The sequence below is a fragment of the Phyllobates terribilis genome, unplaced genomic scaffold (genome assembly GCF_046119375.1).
Source record: "Phyllobates terribilis strain yellow unplaced genomic scaffold, ASM4611937v1 Scaffold_3__8_contigs__length_932513732, whole genome shotgun sequence".
Classification (NCBI taxonomy): Eukaryota; Metazoa; Chordata; class Amphibia; order Anura; family Dendrobatidae; genus Phyllobates; species Phyllobates terribilis.
The window spans coordinates 91,727,483-91,739,263 of NW_027362763.1; the positions used below are offsets into that span (position 1 = coordinate 91,727,483).

General features: G+C 43.3%; 1 protein-coding gene across 1 annotated transcript in view; it reads left to right on the plus strand.

Moving 5' to 3' along the window:
• Positions 1-8,844, plus strand: part of TDRD15 (tudor domain containing 15) — an 81,289-nt gene extending 72,445 nt beyond the window's left edge. The window contains exon 5 of the mRNA XM_073674050.1: positions 7,828-8,844. The gene's annotated coding sequence lies outside the window, so the exon portion shown is untranslated. The remainder of the gene's footprint in view (positions 1-7,827) is intronic.
• The last annotated feature ends 2,937 nt before the right edge of the window (positions 8,845-11,781 follow it).

Consider the following 11,781-nt stretch of genomic DNA (forward strand, 5'->3'; position numbering starts at 1 on the left):
TGACAGTGTTTATATTACACATTTTTAAGATTTCCAACCTTACGTTCACCCCAAACTTTTTGTAGTGCCCAAGAAGTGCCGTTTAGAAAGTTTCCTGGCATACAACGTGTTCAGTATGTTCACACAGTGTGTTTGTGTTGCAGATTATAATGTTGACTCTGTGGCAAAATCTATGTGTAAATCCTGCACACAAACCGCTTAACATTTTAATTGGAAAGCCTCTCTACCCTTTTATGTGGCCCCTTAAATAAGTGATATTAAAGTGCCTTTTTCCAGGACGTCCTCCTGACGGCGCCATGGAGGACATCCTTCTTATCGTTTCAGGGACAGGAAACATCGAGAGGTTAAAAAACCCCTCATACTTCCACCCCTCTTTTTTGTCCCTGTGAGGATTGCAACAGCGAGAGGAAGAGCAAAAGATTCAGCGTTACCTGGATGGCGGACTCGGGGTGCTCAGGGAGCCCAGTTTCTCCTTCCCCCTGTCAAGGGGTCCTCGGCCGACACCCCTCCCCCCCCAAAGGGGGGTTCCTCAGCCAGTTCAGCACTGCTTCTGCCTTGCGAGACGCTTCCCTCCAGCGAGGGCTCTGGCCTCTGCCTCTGGCATGCTGAAGATCCGGTCCACGTGTGAGGAAGCACTTCCAGTGACATCATCTGAGCACGCGGGGAGGCGCGCGCTTTTTAAAATTAAAGACACAGCGTGTGTTCCAGGGTGGAACGCATGAAGCAGGGAAGACTTCAGACAGGTAGTATATAAGAGATGTTACCTTTGTCTGATCCCCTGATGAGCTGGAGACTGGCTATAATGGAAGAATCTGGGAAAGCAGATGCCCCATCAGAGCTGCCCAAGGTGCACGTGACTGGGGGTGTTAAGTAAACACCCAAGTAGAAAAATGCATGTCAATCCATAAGATGGATCCTCCCCCCACTCCCCCCCCCCCACACACACACACACACTCCCCCATTTAAATAGTTGTGTTCCCTTCTATATATTATGGGACAGGGGTGTCGCTAATCCATTTGTAGCCGTTAAAAGGGATGGCCAAAAAGCAGGAGGGAAGCTTAGGAGGTGTGCCGTCTGCAACATTAGGCTACCTGAAGCATTGAAAACCTTTATGTGAGAGCTGTACTTCCAAGATTATCAAGGAAGAGCAACCAACCTTTCTCACAGACATGGGATCCATGATTCGGGAAGAAGTCTGGGCATCCATCTCCGGCCCAGTTTCCCCACATACATCTCAGCCTGGACCACGGCAAAAAAGCCAAGGTGGGAGATGGAACTGAGTTCTGAGGAAGAACTACAGTCCTTTGGATCAGTTGAGGAAGAAGAGAGCCTCAGATCCTCCGATCCTCCCAAAGAGGGAAAGAGATACCTTTTTGTCATCAGAGAATACAGATGAACACCTGGCCTGAGAACAGGAATACCATGCAGGTGGAGGAGACTCAGAAATCTCATTCTATCCAGGATGAGATGTTCGGGGGCCTAAGATCTCAGAGGAGTAGAGTCTTTCCTGTAAATAACCACATCCGGGCCATGATCCTTGAGGAATTGGGAGGATGCAGAAAAAAGACTGCTGATACCGCTTGACTTCAGGCTCTGTCTACCGTTCGAACCAGAGGACATTAAACCCTGGGAGGAAATTCCAAAAATTGGTGTCCCGGTGGTGAAAGTAGCCAAAAAGACTTCAATTACCTTTGAAGACTATTCCAGCCTGATAGAGCTCTTGGATAGGAAGGTGGACAGCCTTCTGAATAGAACCTAGGAGACTTCAGCTATTATAAGAACCAATATAGCTGCAACCTTGGTCGCCAGATCCATGCACTTGTGGGTCGGCGATCTGGAGGAACATTTGAGAAATAAGACTTTTAGGGAAACTATTCTAAGGTCCCTTCCTTTACTCAGGTTAGCAACAGGATTCATTGCAGATGCGTCTTCTGAGTCGGTCAGATTTGCCACCAGAAATAGTGCACTATCAAATGCTACTCAGCGTGCTATTTGGTTAAAAACATGGACCGGGGATAACCAATCAAAAAATAAACTGTTTCATTCCCTTCTCAGGAGCTAGGGTATACGGGCCCATCTTAGATGATATTCTTGAACAAGCATCAGATAAAAAGAAGGGGTTCCCTGAGGAAAAAACTCGAAAATATCAGCCCTTTTGTAAATCCCGCCCCACTCACAGAGACCAGATTGTAAAGGACAAGGGATATCTGGTAGATGGAGCTACCCCAAAGGAGGCAGGGGTAGAAGTTCCCTTTGCGGCTCTGGGTCAGGTTCGGGAATATCATGACTCCATACACATGTGAGGGCGTCTAAGGTCTTACATTGGGGGTTGGCGGGAAATTTCTCAGGATCAGTGGGTGCTTAAAACTATATCTTCCGGGTACAGGATAGAATTCACCCAGTTTCTACCCGAAAGATTTAGCCTAACAGATTCCCAGTCCATGGCCATTCTCTCTCCCATGTGATCAGATATTCAGGATCTATTAAAAATAGGAGCCATAGTTCCAGTCCCCCATGGAGAAACATTCTAGGGAAACTACTTGAGTCTCTTTAAAATAAAAAAATAAAAAAACCTTTGGGGGAGACCCGTTTGATAATAAACTTAAAACCACTAAATCACTGGTAAGATACAATAGATTCAAGATGGAGTCATTGAGGTCAACCATTCCCCTGATACAGAGATGTGGTGATGTGCATGCTAGACAAAGTAATGCCCCTTTCCAAGATAGTAGAAACATCCCTGGTCTGGTGGACGGTTCCAAAAAACCTACAGGTGGAGATATCCTGTACCTCCTCCCCGTGCATAGTCGTTACAACCGATGCAAGTCAATCAGGTTGGGGTGGTCATATGGAAGGAAGATTTTTTTTCAAGGGGTCTGGCCTCTAGAGATTCGTTCCACATCATCAAACTACCGGGAACTTTGTGCCGTATGGGAAGTCCTACAACACAATCGACTTCTAGTAAAAAGACAAACACGTAAAGGTTCTGTCAGACAATGTGACAACTGTATCCTTTCTGCATCGTCAAGGGGGGCCAAGACACTCATTACTGCAGGGTCTAGCTATACATACAGTTTCCAACTGGTGCATATTAATTAAAGTACAAAAGTAGAAAAATTCACACCTTAGGATAATGGTAAGGGAAAATCGCCCAACATAGAAGTCAAATAAAGAAAAAACACGCGATCAAAAAGACCCAAGAACTAGTTAATTTGGTATAAAAGTTAGCTTTTATTAAATATAATAGGATAAAAGATATCTGACAAAGGCGGTGCAAAACACATGCAATGTAAAAAATCCATCATAATGGAGGACCAACTAGGTTCATACTGTGAGAGTATGGCACTGTGGCCCATAAATTTATCACCAATGTCTTACATAGTCACAGGTAAAGTCTCAAGAGAAGCTATATTATAGATGTCCAAGCATTAAGGTTATCTACTATGGCTAGTTATGCATTAATCATATGTTGCCTAATAGGTATACAGCCAGCCACAACCAACAGGACAAAACAGTTGGAATTAGAATGTATAAAGTATGTACCTGGACTCAGAACAGGACCGTATGGGGACTCACAGATGAACCACGCGTCCACCCCAACGCGCGTTTCGGCGCTGCCTTCTTCAGGGGGCATAAATCACCTCCGGCGGTGTGTCATTTTATATGTTAGCCAGCCAATCCGGGATAGGACAAGGACCTTAGATGACGCGTGCAGCGTCACGGCCGTCAGGCCAATCCCCGATGTCAGCGTCATGCAATGGGAGGTGCGGAGATCACGTGGGCACACGTGATCCCGCAGGTCCTGCATAGAGACGCCGACATCACAGGAGCGCCGAGACAGCTCGCAGCGCGCACGCGCACAGGTCCGGTCAGCTACATATTGTGACAGGGTATTTTATTAAGCTAGTATGACAACATAGGCGATCATGTGTCAATCTACAGATGCAAAACGTACATACCATACAACCAAGTCAATCCCATAGGCAAGACTGCCCAAGTGATGTTGTGTGATTCAAAGTAATCAACGAATCATCAAAGGTACATATTTATCAATTGAGCAAACAAATGCAATTATATACGATGTCACCCTGTCACAATATGTAGCTGACCGGACCTGTGCGCGTGCGCGCTGCGAGCTGTCTCGGCGCTCCTGTGATGTCGGCGTCTCTATGCAGGACCTGCGGGATCACGTGGGCCCACGTGATCTCCGCACCTCCCATTGCATGACGCTGACATCGGGGATTGGCCTGACGGCCGTGACGCTGCACGCGTCATCTAAGGTCCTTGTCCTATCCCGGATTGGCTGGCTAACATATAAAATGACACACCGCCGGAGGTGATTTATGCCCCCTGAAGAAGGCAGCGCCGAAACGCGCGTTGGGGTGGACGCGTGGTTCATCTGTGAGTCCCCATACGGTCCTGTTCTGAGTCCAGGTACATACTTTATACATTCTAATTCCAACTGTTTTGTCCTGTTGGTTGTGGCTGGCTGTATACCTATTAGGCAACATATGATTAATGCATAACTAGCCATAGTAGATAACCTTAATGCTTGGACATCTATAATATAGCTTCTCTTGAGACTTTACCTGTGACTATGTAAGACATTGGTGATGAATTTATGGGCCACAGTGCCATACTCTCACAGTATGAACCTAGTTGGTCCTCCATTATGATGGATTTTTTACATTGTATGTGTTTTGCACCGCCTTTGTCAGATATCTTTTATCCTATTATATTTAATAAAAGCTAACTTTTATACCAATTAACTAGTTCTTGGGTCTTTTTGATCGCGTGTTTTTTCTTTATTTGACTGCAGGGTCTAGCTGCAAAAATATTCCTTTGGGTAGAAAAGAGGGTTCTGTCAATTTCAGCCATCCACCTAAAGGGCACCCAAAATCATTTAGCAGACTTCCTAAGCAGGTAGAGGATCTTACCCACAGAATGAGAATTAAATGGGGAAGTGTTTCTCATGCTGTGTCAATAGTGCAGAATCCCGCAGATAGACCTCTTTGTGACCAGGGAAAATTCAAAGACCAGGAGGATTTACTGCCTGAATCCCTTACACAACCCAGAGGGGATTGACGCTTTGTCTCGGGAATGGAACGAATACCTTTCTAATGCCTTCCCTCCACTACCCTTAGTTCCAAGGGTTCTGAGAAAGGTTCAGGAGGGCCAAGGAAAAATAATTCTGGTAGTTCCTTTTTGGCCAAAAAGGAGTTTGTTCCCTCTATTGACCAGGATGGCCTTGGAGGAACTTATTTTGCTCCCATTAAGAAAGGACCTCCTTCACCAGGGGTCCAGCTCTTCACCAGAATGTGGACAGGTTTCACCTTTCTGCGTTGATTATGAAAGGCTGATCCTAATATCCCGAGGTCTTTCTGACCAAGTAATTTCTACTATGTAGGCAAGCAGAAAGCGGGTTACCTCTGCCATATACAATAAAATCTGGAAGAGGTTCTGTTCAGAATGTGGGGAATTATCAATGGGCACCTCTAATCTAAATATTCCAAAAATCTTAGATTTTTTTACAGGCAGGGTTCAATGAAGGGTTAACGCCCAAGTACTCTGAGGGTTCAGATCTCAGCCCTAAGTGTGGTTTTTTGACTTTCACCTAGCCGCCCATCCCTGGATAGCTAGATTTTCTAGGGCAGTTCAGAGACTAAAACCCTGGGTATAGAAATCAGTACCGCCATGGGACTTTAATCTAGTACTTATTCCCTTATGCAAACATCCAAACGAAAGAGTCAGTGAGGTGAACATCAGCAGACTTTGCGTTAAAGTAGCCTTTTTGGTAGCTATCACCTCTGCCAAAAGGATGGGAGAGTTCCAAGCATTGTCCATCAAGGATCTATATTTACAGATATATCAGGACAGAATAGTTTTCAGATTTGGCCTGGCCTTTCTGCCTAAGGTAGTGTCTACTATGAATATAAATCAGGAGATTGTCCTGCCCTCATTTTGTCAGCATCCCAAAAAACAGAACAATTTTTCCACTCCCTGGATATCAGACAGGCAGTCATTCATTGCTTAGAGGCTACCTGGAACTGGAGACAGGACCCCAATTTGTTCATTCACTATGGGGGTAAAAATAAGGGGGAAAAAAAGACAACAATTGCGAGATGAATAAGGTCCATGATAGGGCTGGCCTATACAGCAGAAGGGAAAACCCCCCCCCAGAGGTGTTAAAAGGCCCATTCAACCAGAGCAGTCCCCATTTCATGGGCAGTGGGGGTGGGGACGGATGCTTTGGTGGATCAGATATACAGGGCGGCAATGTGGTCCAACCGGAGCATGTTTTCCAGACACTATAAACTGAATATGTTGTCGGGGCTACAGACTGCTTTCGACAGGAAGGTTCTCCATGCAGTGGTCTCACCCTAAAGCCATACTCTGGTATTCTCCATGGTGCTGTCAGGAGGACATCCTGGAAAACGGTAATTAGATTTACCGGTAATTGTATTTCCAGGAGTCCATCCAGACAGCACTGTTAGTTTCCCTCCCTTTTGCAGTTTCTATGCAGATGTGAATTAACATTTGTATGAGGAGACTTAAAATATCGTTGCATCCATCCCGGTGTGGTACTTGGAAGAGACACTGAGGGGTGGATGTGGGAGAGGGGCTTTTTAACCTCGCGGTGTTTCCTCTTCCTGAAGGGACAAGAAGGACGTCCTCCATGGTGCGGTCAGGATGGATTCCTGGAAATACAATTACCGGCAAGTCTAATTACCGTTTCTTTTTCTCTAAGAAATAGGCTTAAATGTAAAAAGATAGATGTGTTTCTTTAGACTTTCATATGCTGTTAGCATCAGTTTATTATTATTTATTCCGAACTACAGGTTACTTTTTCCTTCCCCAGTTCTGGTTCCTAAATCCGGTTTCACTATTTATCGTTTGTCAGATGACTTTAAAGCGACTCCCGCTATCATTTGTGTATAGACATCATTTTAGTAGTGTCTCTTCAGAAGGAACAATTTAATATTTGTACCTTAACACTTATGGATTTTCTCTACATAATAAGAATTGAAACTACATAAAAAGATAATACTGTAGCAGCTACCACAAAGTGACCACTCAACTTTTCAGACTACACAATGCTTACTGTGCTCTGGAAGTCTTAAGACCCTTCCCATCCATTCTTGGATTGGCCAGTGCTACTTACACAGACATCATTATCCAATCAGAATGCGGGGGGAGTGTCTTAGACTTTTTTTTTTCTTTCTTTGAAACGGTTCAGGACTTTTAGATCATCAGAAAAAGTAAAGTGAGCTCACTCCGAACACATACTGCAAACTTTATTTGAAACTTTTTACAAATTGATACAATGTTGACTTTTACCACCTCAGCTCAACCAAACATAGGCAGCATATCAGCTTCTTGTATGCCTGGACATATCTATCACTGATGGCTTTGTTTGGCACACCATCCACACTTTGCTTCTGCCAAAACCATAATGCAGCCATTTAAATAACATTCCTGCATATTTCGTGACAATTCCAGAAGGTAGAGTGTTCGCAAATCTGGCATTCACTTTTTTTTTCACTAAACTTTTCAAAACTTTCACCACCAATCTTGAAAGTGTCAAAAAAAAATGTTTTCTCTTCCGTAGTGAACATACTGCATGAATTTATCCTAATGTGTTGAAATGCAATAATATGCAATTAGAAAAAAATATATTATTGTGCCCAAATTAGATAGAATGTCTTTCTATTTTATAGATTTGTTTTACTATAATATATATATATTTGTTTTTCAAAGATTTGTTTTCATATATCATTACTATAATATATAATCTGTCTGAAAGATTTTCATTGTCTATTTTGCAGGGATATCAGGAGCTTGTGTATGAAGCCATCGCACAGTGTTAATTTTCTGTTAAGTCTGCTGTGAAGGATGGAGTTTAAAGTTGTGTGAAAGGATCAGCACAATGTGTAAAGTTCACACTTATGGTTTCGGTTCCACTTTGTTATTGTGTAAAGCAGCAGAACGTTGTTTTACTGTTGAGGAAATGTAGAATTATTTCAGCTTACTAATGTAGTTATGCCGATTTTTCTGGGTAGTTCTATTCCAGCGCTCCTTTCTCCATGTTCGCACCCAAGTTCCCACTTAACCAGTTTCCATGTTTGTTCTGATGGATGCTCTATCCATGCTGAGGATGAAGGAGATTGGCTGTTTGGTTTAGTTAAATAGCTAAGCCAAGACCCTCCTATCAGCTGTGACTTAGGAGGAGACAGTCTTAACTGATAAAGGAGGCTTCCAGCAGCAAAAATAGATTTTTTTTCTGTTTCCTAGTTGTGAAAATGTGAAATATTTTAACTTGCTCATATACTTTACATTTACTTAGGCCATTTTATTTAAAGGGGTTGTCCACTACTCTAGCATTGATGACCTATTGTCGGGATAGGTCATCAATGTCTGATCTGTTGGGGTCCGATACCCGCCACCACCACTGATCAGCTGTTATCAGTGGCGTGGCCGCCGGAAGGAAGTGCTCACTTGCGTAACTGGCGGTCTTCTGATAGTGGCCACCACAGGGTTCTACACATTCGCCTCCTATTGAGTTGAATAAGAGATGGTTGTTCTGTACCCTGCCTCTGCCAGTACCAGAAGAAGGAGCAGATCCGCAAGGGAGTACTTCCGGATGGTGGCCGCCGACACCGATAACAGCTGATCGGCGTGGGGCTGGGTGTTGGATCCCGACCGATCAGATATTGATGACCTTTCCTAAGGATAGGTCATCAATGCTAAAAGTAGTGGACAACCTCTTAAGCACCTCCCAATGAGTATATGCGAACTCAATTACTTTACATTTCCTCAACAAAATATTTGTCTGCTGCTGGACTACCCCCTATAATAGTAATATAAAGGAATAACAAGTAATATAGATTATTTTTGTCGTGCTGTCTGATTACTATGGTTGTAGCTTTTGCAAGTGTATTGAAAATGCAATTGGTCTGTATTAAATTACTTGTAATAAAGCTGATTTATGTCTCACGTTAGTGACTTCTCTGATTAATGTACCATTTTTAGTTTTACTAGAGAATGTGTCTGGCCCTCGAAGTCAGGCTACATGCCCACTGTCAAGCCATATGTTTGGCGTTATATGTATGGCATTTAATCTAAGGCTGCGTGCCCACTATGTGTTTTTCAAGCATTTTTGCCGTTGAATTTCCGCAGCGAAAACACTTGGTAATATGTGCCTCATGGTCCCCAATGATAATCCGCATGTGCTGTGCACATGCTGCGGAAATTTCCGCTGCGGATTATCATCGCGGTAAAATACGCATGTCCATTAATTTTGCGGTCACGCAGCGTAATTGCCGCCATTGACTTGCATTGAGTCGCTTAATATCCGCATCACTACATGTGCACATGCGGATATTAAGCGATTCAGTGTGCGGATGGTACCCGGGTCTGGAGAAGAGGAGACTCTCATCCAGACCCAGGTACCATGGTACCTGTTAAAAAAAAAAAAAAAAAAAAAAAAAAAAACAGCATGGATTTATATAGTGTGACCAAGTTAATAGTTGAAAAAAAGAATAAAAATGGTTAAAAATAAAAACATTATACTCACCTTCTGGTGGCCCCCAGTCTTTTCTGACGTCATGGAAGGTCCTTTCACACCACCGCGAGCCGTACAAGAGACTGGACGCAGCAGAGAAAAGACTTGGGGCCACCAGAAGGTGAGTATAATGTTTTTATTTTTTACCATTTTTATTCTTTTCTTCAACTATTAACTTGGTCACACTATATAAATCCATGTCGGTGCTTCTACCTGGCAGGAAAAACGCATGTAAAATCCGCATGCGTTTTTCCTGCCAGGGAGATGCTGAAAAAATATGTAGCATTTCTGCATCGTGGGCACATAGCCTTAGGGAGAAAACTTCTGTTTGAACCTGATCTGATGGCACAATTTTTTTTCATTCATATTACTATTGTCTGTTGGAAAAAACCCTCCCTATGGAATAGTATTCGTGCACCAGAATTTGTGATGCATACCATTCTGAGCTATGATATGGTCATGTGCCAGACTCCTTAATTAGTTTGTCGTTTCAACAAACCTTGCATAAATTGTACTATTAGGGGTTATGCGACCACTATGGGGCCTCACCGGGCACCTCACCAGTGCCAGTCTTTACAATTTCACCGTTAAATAGAATGGTGGATCAGGGGCCAACAGCTCCTTGATCCACCATTCAACTTGTGTCTGTAAGAGTATGTTCACCCGCCATCTTTTAGATGATAGCATATCTGCTGAGTTCTTAGGCAAAAGCTGCTTCATCAAAACTCCTCCGGCGCCTCTTACTCTCTACTTTCAAGTATAGAGCATGATGCTGTTTCCAAACTCAAGCCGCCTGAAGAATGTGCATGTCATTTCTCTGAATGGCTTAAGGGTTTCCGAAACCTGAAGTGGTTAATAGAAGTGATGTTGTGTGGTGCCTCCATCCTCACACCGCGCAGACCTGAGCTGCAGGGGAACAGGAGTAGGTGAGTAGTGTTTACTTTTAAATATCAGAACTTGGGGGTCCATCATCATACCAAGGTGGGGTGGCGCACCATATTGTGTAGGGAACTACGGAAACATACCATGGGGGGTAGTTTAGGGGCATTATGCTGTTGGGGGTGTCATATTTTTCTTGAGGTACTGTGGAGTCATACAGTATATGTCAAGGGAGGTGTGGTTAAATTGGGGGGCATTCACTGTGGTATATTATACTGTGTGGGTGGGGGATTTTTTGGGAGCATTATACTTTAATGGCCGTTAAAGGGGTATTGTGAGTAAGAACTATAAGGGGCTTCATTTAAGGTATAATTAATTACCTGTGTACATACCACAATACTTGTCCCTCTCCATGTTTATAAATGTTGGGAGATATGACCTCTCCTACTCCAAATATTTTTTTGGGGGGTGAGAGGGTGGGTCCAATTCGAACATTTGCTATGGAACTCCATGATTTCTATGTACACTCCTGCATACTATAATAGTAATACATCTTATGTATGAAATATGCTTCCTTCTACTGTCTCACACCTCCTGAACTTCACTGATAGAAATCTTCTTGCTAAAATCAAGACACTGCAATACCAAACTTAAACTGCCTATCGAAGTCCATACGGGGAGGAGCACATTAAGAGAAGCTAAAGCGAGACAAAGAGGTGGCATTGCAGCTTACCCACCCAAGAGCTAGAATCACTGCTTCACTGCTCTGTATTCATCCTCTTTTTGTCTGTGCTATAGATGGAATGGATAGCAGGAATCCCTTAATGACAATGTACCGTGGGGAAAATAAGTATTTGATACGCTGCCGATTTTGCTAAAGTTTTCCCACCTTCAAAGAATGGAGAGGTCTTTCATTTTTATCGTAGGTACACTTCACCTGTGAGAGACAGAATCTAAAAAAATCCGTATGATTTTTACATATTTCATGCAATAAAATGCAAATTATAGAAATACAGAACTTAATATTTGGTACAGAAACCTTTGCAATTACAGAGGTCAGACATTTTCTGTAATTCTTGACCAAATTTCCACACACTACTGTGACTTTTCTCTGAATCTTCTTTACCCCAATAGTTGAGATCTTGCATGGAGCCCCAGACCCAGGAAGATTGACAGTCCTCTTGTGTTTCTTCTATTTTCTAATAATTGTGCGAACAGTTGTTCCCTTTTCACCAAGCTGCTTGCCTATTGTCCTGTAGCCCATCCCAGCCTTGTGCAAGTCTACACTTTTGTCTCTGGTGTCCTTAGACAGCTCTTTGGTCTTGGCCATGGTGGAGAG